This window comes from Hylobates moloch, unplaced genomic scaffold, assembly GCF_009828535.3.
Source record: "Hylobates moloch isolate HMO894 unplaced genomic scaffold, HMol_V3 SCAFFOLD_13, whole genome shotgun sequence".
Taxonomy (NCBI): Eukaryota; Metazoa; Chordata; class Mammalia; order Primates; family Hylobatidae; genus Hylobates; species Hylobates moloch.
The window spans coordinates 15,748,735-15,759,915 of NW_026652288.1; the positions used below are offsets into that span (position 1 = coordinate 15,748,735).

General features: G+C 49.6%; 2 long non-coding RNA genes and 1 other non-coding gene across 3 annotated transcripts; 2 read left to right on the plus strand and 1 right to left on the minus strand.

Moving 5' to 3' along the window:
* Positions 1 to 219: 219 nt before the first annotated feature.
* Positions 220 to 4,800, plus strand: LOC131380985 (uncharacterized). The gene is made up of 3 exons (XR_009209349.1): positions 220 to 381; positions 1,555 to 1,698; positions 4,738 to 4,800. It is a non-coding gene; the product is annotated as an uncharacterized LOC131380985 (long non-coding RNA).
* A 239-nt stretch (positions 4,801 to 5,039) lies between these two features.
* On the plus strand, positions 5,040 to 5,168 carry LOC116481347 (small nucleolar RNA SNORA40). The gene has a single exon (XR_004251513.1). It is a non-coding gene; the product is annotated as a small nucleolar RNA SNORA40 (small nucleolar RNA).
* Positions 5,169 to 7,510: 2,342 nt separating this feature from the next.
* On the minus strand, positions 7,511 to 10,872 carry LOC131380964 (uncharacterized). The gene is made up of 3 exons (XR_009209305.1): positions 10,724 to 10,872; positions 10,341 to 10,440; positions 7,511 to 7,667 (listed from the first exon to the last, which is right to left on the minus strand). It is a non-coding gene; the product is annotated as an uncharacterized LOC131380964 (long non-coding RNA).
* Positions 10,873 to 11,181: the final 309 nt, after the last annotated feature.

Genomic DNA, 11,181 nt, shown 5'->3' on the forward strand with positions numbered 1-11,181 from the left:
ATGATGCTACATGCCTGTAGTCCCAGCTATTCTTTGGGAGGTTGAGACAAGAGGATCACTTAAGCCCAGGAGTTTGAGGTTGCATTGAGCTCTGATCTTGCCACTGCAATCTAGCCTGGGTAACAGTGTGAGATCCTGTCTGTAAAATAAATAAATAAATACAAAATGAAAACAATTTATTTATTTATTTATTTTTAGGTCATCAAGTCACCTGAGGCTCTGATCCAGTACTTTCTCATTCTGAGGCTGAAAGCATAGCCCCTGATCTTGATTTTGTGGCAGAGGGGAAAAACAGAGAAATGGCCAAACCAGGCAGTGAATCTTGCAGCCTCTGTTAGATGTGATAACATCACTTCTGCTCATGTTCCACTGGCAAAGCAGGTCATGTGACCAAGCCCGATGTGGGTGTTGGTGGGGTGGATATTACTCACGAAGGGGCTCTGCAAGGCATGTGGTAGGGGGTGGGGCTGCTCAGTTCTCCTGTAGGCAGGGAGAGTGCAATGAAGCACCCTGGCCTTCAAAACACTTTGACTTCTTTGAGGGTCAAAGTTTTGGCCTCTCACGAGATCCCAGAATCCCAGAATATCTGGCTAGAAGGGGCTTTGAGCTGAAGCCACCATGATTACAAATCAGGAAGCTGAAATACAGGGACTAGAAAGGACCTCATCGTGGATTTTACAGATGCTATTGGAACATTGAAAATGTTCCCCCAATTTTATGACGTTGACATAAGAACTACAGGCTGGCCATGGGAATGGGGGCCTGGAATCCCAGCTACTCTGGAGGCTGAGGTGAAAGAATCACTTGAGCCCAGGAATTAGAGGCTTCAGGGAGCCATGATCATGCCACTGCACTCCAGTCTGGGTGACAGAGCAAGATCCCAACTCTAAAAACAAATAAACCAGCTACCGAAGTCAATGTTGCTTTATAAGTTGTACAGAACAGAGAATGAAAAGCACACTCTTCACCGGAGTTACCTGCATCTCCCACTGCCTAGCACAACTTTTGGCCCCGAGGGTACAAATAATGGACAGCATATGGCTGCTTTCCTTAAGGAGCCCATATAGAGTCCAGGGGACAGGAGATGAAGCCTACAATGACAGCATGACATGATACACTCAGGAAGTCTGGAGGCACAGAATGGGGTGGCCCCAATCAAGATTCAGGATGAGAAAAGGCTTTCTGAAGAAGAGAGTGTTGGAGAAACAGCCAAGGCTGAGATGTGCAGAGAAAGTACGGTGCATCCGGGAATAGTGAGCAGTTGAAGGGCCTTAGGCATCGTGCGCAGAGTCTGGAAGGGGAGCCGCTGAAGGGTCAGGTGTTTCTTTCAGAAGCATTGACCTGGCATCCTTCTGGAGAGGATGTGTTGGGGGGTGTGTGTTGGGGGGTGCCAGAGACTGCCCTGGACCCCAGTTGGAGTTCTCCTGTGGGATCCTAACAGTAATGACATCTTACATTTGTGCCTCCTCCCACTCTCCCATGTACACACAGGCGGGCATCCAGTGGTATCCCCATAACACCTTGTGTGCAAGAACTGTGGTCCGTGTTTTGCAGGTGAGGGAACTGAGACTTGAAGAAATGAAGGAACATGCACAAGAGAACACACAGGAAGTGAGGAACCACACTGACATGCTCCCCGCAGGCCTGCTTGACCGCGTAGCCCCTCTTCTTCCCAGCCTACCCTCTGCCCTTCCCCTGGTAGGTGGTGGAGACTGCCAGTTACCCCCAGGACTGATTGTTCTTAATTAATAAATGGTCCCTCCCACCCAGCCTTCTGATCTGCCACTTGTAGGATTTTGTTTTACTAGAAAATACCTTGGCACACAGGAAATGCTCAAAAAGTATTTGTAGAGTGAAGAAAGGATGGAATCTGAGCTAAAAAGATTACTGTGCATTGGGCCCCTTCTGTCATTCCAGGGTATGGATTTAGCAAGAGGGCTGGTCAAAGCGAGGCCTTGATTTTAAAGGGTGCAGTTGTACTTTATTTTATTTTGTTTTGTTTTATTTTGTTTTGTTTTGTTTTATTTTAAGATGGAGTCTTGCTCTGTCGCCTAGGCTGGAGTGCAATGGTGTGATCTTCGCTCGCTGCAACCTCCGCCTCCCAGGTTCAAACAGTTCTCCTGCCTCAGCCTCCCAAGTAACTGGGACTACTGGCGCGTGCCACCATGCCAGGCTAATTTTTTGTATATATACTTTTTTTCTTTTGAGATGGAGTCTCGCTCTGTCGCCCAGGCTGGAGTGCAGTGGCGCAATCTCGGCTCACTGTGAGCTCCGCCTCCTGGGTTCACTCCATTCTCCTGCCTCAGCCTCTCCGAGTAGCTGGGACTACAGGGGCCCGCCACCACACCCGGCTAATTTTTTGTATTTTTAGTAGAAACGGGGTTTCACCATGTTAGCCAGGATGGTCTCGATCTCCTGACCTCGTGATCCTCCTGCCTCAGCTTCTCGAAGTGCTGGGATTACAGGTGTGAGCCACCTCACCCAGTGTTTGTTTATTTTTTAATTAAACTTTTCAATGTTGAGATAATTGTTGATTCACACCATGGGTTCAAATCCCCATTCCACCGCCTGCATGCTGTGGAGATCTTGGGTGTGTTCCTTAAATTGTGTGGCTTAAATTCTGTTCTCTCACCTGGGGAAACAGGGATCTGAATGGTGTCTACAGCATCAGGCTATCCCCAGCAGAGTCCTTGTCACCTATGGGCTGCCCCAGGAATACCTTAATAAACATGGTTATCAGCCTTGTGCCTTTCAACCCCATCGCCTCTGACGAAGAGGCCCCACGGGGAAGCAGCATAGTGCAGAGGTCATGGAGCTTGGATCTGAACCATCTGAGTAGGAAGTGTATTCTGCCCTGTATTTGCTGGGCGATCTTGGTCTTTCTGAACTTCCATTAAACAGTGTAACAGAACCTTCCCTGAGGGTTGCTGTGAGAATGAAGAGCGGATGTATGTTACGTGCCTTCTGGGTTGTAGGAGTGGCACAAATGAGTGATGCCCGTTCACTGCTATCCTCTCTCTGGAGCTGGCTTTCCCACTACTCCTTTCTCCTCACAGCCCTGCCAGTGCCCGGCCACCATTCTCTGTTCCTCGCTGGTTAATCCATAAGGTAGTAATGACTGACAATGGCTTTTGCGTTTTAATAAGGAGCTTCATGCCTTACTCCAAAAAGAGGGCCAAATTATCATTTTTGGCACCCGAGTCACTAAGGGAGAGGTTTGTTTGTGTGTGCAGGAGGGCAGGAATCTGGGACACCTCACTGTGTGGGTGCATCAGCTACCCCGCCCATGCTAGGGCCTCTGCTGGTTCACATTACACATTTTTTTGCCAATGAGAAACCAAGGCTCGGGTTACCCCTTCCCATGCTGCCAGGGCCCCTTGTTCAGCATACAACCTGCTCAGCTGTCCAAGGCCGACCTGCAGCTGTGTCCAGGCCGCATCTGGCTCTGGGGTCCCCCTTGTCTCCCTGTCGCCCCCACTACTTCCCCACTCTCCAGCAGTAGACTCCTGAGGCCCTGCAGACTGCCCATGACTGCAATTGGAATAGCTGCTTCTTTCCGGGCCCAGCCTGTCACCCTTGGATGAGTGGCCTCCAATCCCCATAAACTTGCTGCTGATCTCGTGGTTCCAGTGACTTTTCTCCTGTAGCCTCAGGACTTTTTGGAGCCCATTTGTCTAAAGAAAGAAGGGCAGGCTTTGTCCCTCCCTGGACTTATTCTCACCGAGTACTGAGCCCAACTTTCCAGCAGCTGCCATCAAGGCTGTGGTGTGAATAGGCCTCCTCTTTCCCCCTCCCTCGTAGGGAGGGCTGGAAGCAGCTCACCCACACAGGGGTGGTGGCAGAGTCTCATCCAGCCATTGAGTGACACTGGGCACTTCTTGAGGGCCTCCCCATTCTGTCTGCCTGTCTCATATGGCTGTAAGAGGGAGTCAGGGAAGTTGCTAGGTGGTGAATGCTTTATCATTTCTAAAGTCCAGTGTAAAAGTCAGTACCATTATTTGCTACAAAATCCAGACACTTAGGCATTTCTCCTTTAGAAGAGCTACTGAAATAACAGCCCCAATTATTAATAATATTTCTAATTATGAATTATTAACGATGGATGTGATTGCCAGCATTTGTTTTCCAGAAGGCTGGAATGAGCTTGGTGTCAGAGGAGACTGCAACACTCGACTTTAAGTTCTTTAGAGCTGAAGATTGTGTCTTCTTGGACATATGTAGTCTTGTGTAGCCCCAGGGTTGGTCTAACAGGCCTCAGAGGACTCCCTTTCACCTTCTGGCTAACTCCTTCACTTACGATTGATATCAATTCTCAAGAAAAAAAAAGATGCATTTTTCATCAAGAAGAATGATTTTGTAGGGGAGTTTCCTTTTGCAAACAGTATTATGAACCTTGTTTTCCAGTAATGACTATCTTTCTCTTGAAGGCACTGAAGGGGGAATCAGTCAGGCACACGTTTACCATCGCCCGCTGGCCTGGCCTCTCTCAGAGACCTGAATTAGATTTGAGTGATGTTTGTTGTGTGCCAGGCCTCTGCTAGGCTCCGTGGAAGATATGGAAATAGATCATGACAGTTCTTGCCTTTGGGGAGTTCGCTGTCTAGTAAGGGACACAAAATGTATCCGGAAATTGTTATAACAGAATTAAAAAGCACTTTGGGAGCAGGGGCTGGGGTAATGGGGGAGGCATGGATGGTTGATTATTTTTAATTAGAAGGTTTGGAAAATTCTTCCTAGGAGAAGAGGCACTGGAGATGGACCTTGGAGAACGTGAGGATTTTAGGAATTGGACAAAGTGAGGTGAGTATGAAGGAAATTTCAAGAAAAGGAAGGTACTAGCAAGATGTAGACTGGGCAAGGCCAAGGCATATTTGGTGAATGGTAGGCCTTCAGGGATGGCTGGTGGGTCAGGCCTTTGGGAGACTATGGGGTCAGGGGGCATGAAATGAAACACGTACTGTGTCCAGGCTAGGAGGGTCTTGTGGGCATGGAATTAATCCACCCACTTACACCTTCCTCGTGTTCCAGGTGCTGTTCCATGCACTGAGGATTCTAAAGAGAAATAATCCACAACCAGACTTACAGATAGGTTCAAGAAATAAACCCTCTTTTGCAACCCAGAGCTCGTTGTTTCAGTATGAGTTTCGATACATATAAGAAGAAATAGTATGATACCAAAAAATAAAATAAAGAAAGAAATAATTCACAGCCAGGTGCGGTGGCTCATGCCTGTAATCCCAGCACTTTGGGAAGCTGAGGCGGACGGATCACTTGAGGTCAGGAGTTCAAGACCAGCCTGGCCAACATGGTGAAATCCCATCTCTACTAAAAGTACAAAACTTAGCCGGGTATGGTGGCACACACCTGTAATCCCAGCTACTTGGGAGGCTGAGTCAGGAGAATCACTTGAACCTGGGAGGTAGAGGTTGCAGTGAGCAGAGATAGCACCATTGTACACCAGCCTGGGCAACAGAGCCAGACTCAATCTCAAAAAAAAAAAAAAAAATTCACAATCCTGTCCTCAAAGAGCCTACAGTTTATTGTGGCACATAAAACACTAAAGAATTGTAAGGATGTGACAGGATCAATCCTATCTATGATAGACGTAAGGTCAGAGGAGGTCGTAAGATATAAGGTCAGCTACTCTGACCTGGGAAAGAGAGTTGGGGGAAGCTGTACAGAAAAAAAAGGTCAGCTTTGGCTTGAGTCTTGAACTGCTATCAAGCAGTTCAATTGAGTTTTCCTTGAATTTAATCCGGAGGTTAGTCCAGTAGTTCTCTAATTTTGCCCCCTGGAAACATTTATCAATGTCAGGGGATGTTTTTGGTTGTGGTGACTTGGTGGTGAGGGTGGTGCTACTAGTGTCTCATGGGTGGAGGTCAGGGATGCTGCTGTACATCCTAAAATGCACAGGGCAGCCTGCACAGTAAGGAAGGATCCGGCCCAAAAGTCAATCGCGCTGAGATTGAGAAACTCTGTGTTGAAGAACATGTCAAACTCCACCACGTTGGGAACTGGGAGATGGTCGAGTAGCCAACAGCTTCCTGTGGCTTTGGGCAGGTCCCAGCTGTTTATGGTGGGCCTCATGCTATGGACTGCATGTGTCCCCTCAGAATTCATGTTGAAGCCCTAAACCTCTGTGTAATAGTATTTGGAGGTGGGGCCTTTGGAAGAAATTAGGGTTAGATTAGGTCATGATGGGACAAATGGCCTTATAAAAAGAGAAAGAGGTGCAAGATATCTCCCTTCCTCCCTCCCTCCCTCCCTGCCTCCCTCCCTCCCTCCCTCTCTCCTTGCCTCCCTCCCTCCCTCCCTGCCCCTGTCACCATCCCCCCAGCCTTCAGAACCGTAGGGGCTAAATGTCTGTGGTTTCTGCTCTCCAGTCTACAGCATATTGTGATTCTATGATAGCAGATGGAGCATCTTGATTTCCTCTATCTGGTCATGAGTCTATGAAGCTAGATGTTCTTTGACACTTGTCTCACCTCTCTAGGACATCATGAGAGGGTTGTTCAGCGAATGTTCAGCTCACTCATCTTCTGGCAGGGCGTGGTTTTCATCTATCTGCAGAGTTCTGGCTCATATATTTATAGAGTTTCTAGAGGCAGTTTTATAAAGCATGTTGGATAAGGTGTTGCGTTGTTTGTTGGGTATAGTGGATTATTTATATTGCTGGATAACTATGTGACACAGGGAAAAATATGCAGTCTTATGAAATATTAAGATCTCTCACTCTCACCCCACCCAGCCACATTTTCTTCACACTGTCACTCAGTCCTGGTCACGTACAGAAGCCACTTTCATGGCTGGAGAGACCCTTCCCCTTGACTCAGCCTCTGACAGCCTCTCACTGCCCATTAGCTCTGGTCTCATCCCCTGGGCCTGACTTTCCCAGCCCTCCACAGCCTAACTCCGGGGACAGCTCTGCCTCATCTGGATGCCTCGTTCCCTCAGGCTGTGCCAGGGACTTGCTTCAGCCACAGCAAACCCACTATTGTTCCCCAAATGAACACCCCTAGAGGGAAGAGACTGTGCTTAATTGCTCTAAAAGTCCAGTTCAGCAAAGACCCAGTGAATAAAATGACAGACAAATGAATGCACACTTTAAAGAGGCTTTTAGAATTCATGAGAGGCCACATGTCGAGGAGGTGGGTGATAGGAAGGCAGTGGCACCCATGGACAGAAATAGGGGAAAACATTTCCTCCACGAGGCAAAGAGGCCGTCTCTGTGTTGGCAAATTTGAGACGTCACTCTGCAGAGATGGAATCTGACTTCTAGGGATGTCAGTTAGCATCTCCGTGGTTACTTCTCTGTGATTCCGCTGGAGATGGCTGCATAGCTCCAAGCTCCACACCCACACAGCTTCACTGAACAGCAGGAGGGGTTGTATCAGTGAGCTGCTGTCATGAGAGCACTGTGTAACAAACCACCCCAAACTCAATGACCTATCACAAATGCAACAGACCATTTATTTTTCTTTCTCTGCAGTCTACCTACGGGTGAGCCAGGACTGTTCTGCTTCAGGCCGAGGAGAGGCTGAGCTTGTCTCTGAGGCTTCAGGTCAGGTTCAGGTCTGTTCTGCAGTCATCCTAATTTTCTTGTACTCACGAGCAACCCAGCATGTTGATCGCATGACAGATTCAGGGAGCAAATCGTAAGGCCAAGCCTGTGAGAACATTGAAAGTCTGTTTCACGTCTGCTCCCATCCTATTGGCCAAGCAAGGCATCTGCCCATGTCTGGGCCAATAGCACATGATGGTGAGCTGGCATGTGCATCCTGCCCTGAGGGGAGGGGAGGGGAATAGGAGCATCAATACGCTCTGAACACTCATCTCATCTATCGCAGGGGTAGGATGTGTTCCTGAAACCCTCAGCCAGAGTTCCCCAGGGAATCTTACGTCACACTGACTAGAACCGAGTCTCATGCCCAGCCCCAAACCAATCACTTGCAAAGAAGGACGGGCTCACTATGAGAGATTAGACCAATTGTCATTTGGCCCTGGGCCAGGACCCTCTTCCTGTGAACAGTGGATGGAGTTGGGCTCCTGTCAGCAAGGCATTGGCAGGGAATGACTATGGAGTAAGCAACCGATGTCTGCCCCAGCCACCAGCTCTGATCAGGGTGAGGTCGCTTTTCCTCTTCGGGCCCAGAGTAGCATGGAAAAGTCTCCGTGGGCCTTGCAGGGTGTTGGAAGTGTGCCCACACAAGTCTTTCCAGGTGCCACTCGCTGAAATACCTTCACTTGCTCCTCACCATGCAGACCGGCCAGCGCACTCCCACCTCACACACTGGCTCACCAGGCAGTTCCTTCTGTGGGTGTGTCTGTCCTTACAGGATCCCTGGAGCAAAGGCTGCCCTTGCCAGGCACTGGCCGGCAGCTCCCATGGCACAGGTGTCACATCAGGCCTGCTGCACTTGCCCCTGCTTGCCCAGGGACTTCCCTTCTAACAACAAGACCTGACAGCATCTCTAAGTTGGTAAGAACCTGGATGACCAAACCGCCTTGGATTATTCTACCCTCTGCCTGCCTCTCTGGGCTTCAGATTGTTCATTAGAAATATTCTGGGTGATGATAGGGATTCTCACACAATCTCCCTTGCAGGAAAGTGGGTTTTCTGATGGCAATGGCTATCTCGGGGGAGTGGGGCCATAAGAATTTAGCTCCTCCCGAGCAGCCAGGCTGTTTCTGGGCATCCCTCTCTGTATCTGGTCCCTGAAGCTCTGGGATCCTCCTGTGAAGGCCTGGGCAGCGCATCCAAGGCTGGCAGGGGCCTTGAATTCTAACCCTAGCAAGGCCTTGACACTGCTGTGTGAAGAGGCCTTGTAGGGCCTGAAGCTTTTGCATTTGGGGAGTTTTTTCTTAAAAAATAAAAAAAAAGGTAGAACATAATTTGTAAATGCCCAACTAGGTAAGAGCTGTGCTGGTTAATTGTATGTGTCAACTTGGCTGGGCCACAGTGCCCAGATATTTGGTCAACCATTATTCTGGCTTTTCCTGTGAAGGTGTTTTGTGAATGAGATTAACATTTAAATTGGTGAACTCTGAGTCATGCAGATTGCCCTCCATAATGTGAGTGGACCTCACCCAATTAGTTGAAGGCCTGGCCACTCCCGAGGAGGAAGAAGCTCTGCCAGCACGCAGCCTTCAGACTTGAACTGCAGCTCTTCTGTGGGTCTCCAGCCTGCTGCCACACCCTGCGGAGTTTGTACTCCCAAGCCTCCACGGTCATATGGGCCAGTTCCTTAAAACCTCTTTCTGTCTCTCTCTTTCTCTCTCTGTCTCTGTCTTTCTCCCTCCATCTATCTCTGTCTCTCTTCTCCCTGTCTCTCTCTTTTTCTCTGTCCCTCTGCCTCCTTCTCTTTCTCTGGTGTCTCTGTCTCTCTTTATCTATCTCTCCATGTTTATCTCTCTCCCTCTCTCCATTTCTGTCTCTCTGTCTGGTCATCTCTCTGTGCTCTGTGTGTGTGTCTCTCTCTATTTCTCTGCCTCTCTCCCCATCTCTCTTTTTCTCCCTCTCTCTCTGTCTGATAATCTCTCTCTCTCTTTTTCTCTCTGTCTCTCTCTCTTTTTCTCTCTGTCTCTCTCTCTCTCTTTTTCTCTGCATGCACACGCATCTTGTTGCATCTGTTTCTCAGAAGAATGCTGCCTAACACAGGGCCTTGGAAAGACCCCACGCTATCAGGGGCCCGATGCCCGACGCCCGAGGCCCATTAGCTTCTCTGTGGAATCATCCCTGGGAGCCGGGCCGCCCTCCCTATGCTGGTCCTCCACAGTCCCTCTCTAAGATGGTGAGGGGTTGCCCCTGAGCTTGGCCTTGGTGCTGAGGCCCTACACACAGACTGCAGGTCTCTGAGCTCCCAGATAGTCAAGCATCAGGGTCCCCAGCCCTGCTTCTGGCCATCCCCCCACCCGCAGCCCATGCACACGAGGTGAAGAAGCAGCAAGAGGCACACAGAGGGCCACTTTCTCACACCAGGAGCCTTCAGCGGCTGAAGAACCCAAGGTCGCCCCAGACCCCAGGCCTGGCCATCTTTCCCTTTTCCTCAGCTGAGTTCTGCTCAGCTTGCTCCTTTCCAAGTACCATCACCTGCCACTTATGGGCTGCAAAAAAAATATATGGAGGTTCATAGATTTTCAGACACAGTAAAACACCCTTGTCAAGGCCAGATTGTTGTCTGCCTGTCACTGCTAATGAGAATGTACCTTCTCCGGAGGCATTTTGAAGGGGTTGGAGCCCTGGCATGGAGCTGGGGAGCTGGGTGCTGGTTGCAGGGGAGCCACTAACTGGCCAGTGGCCTTGGTCAGTCCCATCTCCCAGGTGACCCTCCACTGAGTACCTGGGCTTTGCTGGATGATCCACGGTCCTTGCAGTTGTGCCATCCACTGGATAGACTTTGCAGCTTGCTCTGCTGCCCCCATGTGCTTGGTGACCTGGCCCTTTTGAGAAGACAGTGGGGATGGGGAAGACTTTGGGCATTGAATTGGGAACTCATTTTGTCTTGGGTGGATTCACCAAGAAGTCAAACACACTGGACAAGCAACCAAGCAAATGGATAAATGCACTAATTTGAATTTTTTACAAGCATTGCTCCTGTGCTTTGGGGTGTGTGTTGATGTGTGCACACGCAGGAGCGGGGGTGGAAAGGAAGTGACCCTTGCTTGGTTTAGTTGCATTATGCAGGGACCCCTTTGGGCAGTCCTCCGCGAGCAGCCAGCTTACGGGATGCAGGAGAGGGTCATTGGGCCTTCATCATCAGAGGAAGAATTCCTCCGTCTGGCTGAAGAGGAGACAGTGCATGAAAAATGGTGGCAAGGGGTCAGGAGGGGAAGGCAAGTGAGAAAACACTTTCATCTATTATCCCAGGGTCAATGGGCTCCCTCCCATCAGGGAACCTTGGGGCCGATGAATGGCCCATCGCGGGAGGTGCGGCATTGTGTAGATCGGGAGCCCACGTCACAATCCCCCACCTCAGGACAATAGTGCCTAAGAAAGTGGTGGGTGGCTCGCCTCCCAGGAGCTGCTTCTTCTTATCAAAGGGCTTTCACCAGGAACGCCCCAGCCTGCTTAGGAAGGAGGGAGAGCTGTTTGTCCAATAATGCGAAGGCATTTCAGACTCATTCCAAATTCTCCGTCATGGCGATTAGGTTGCTCCGTATTGAATTTCCTCCAGAACCAGT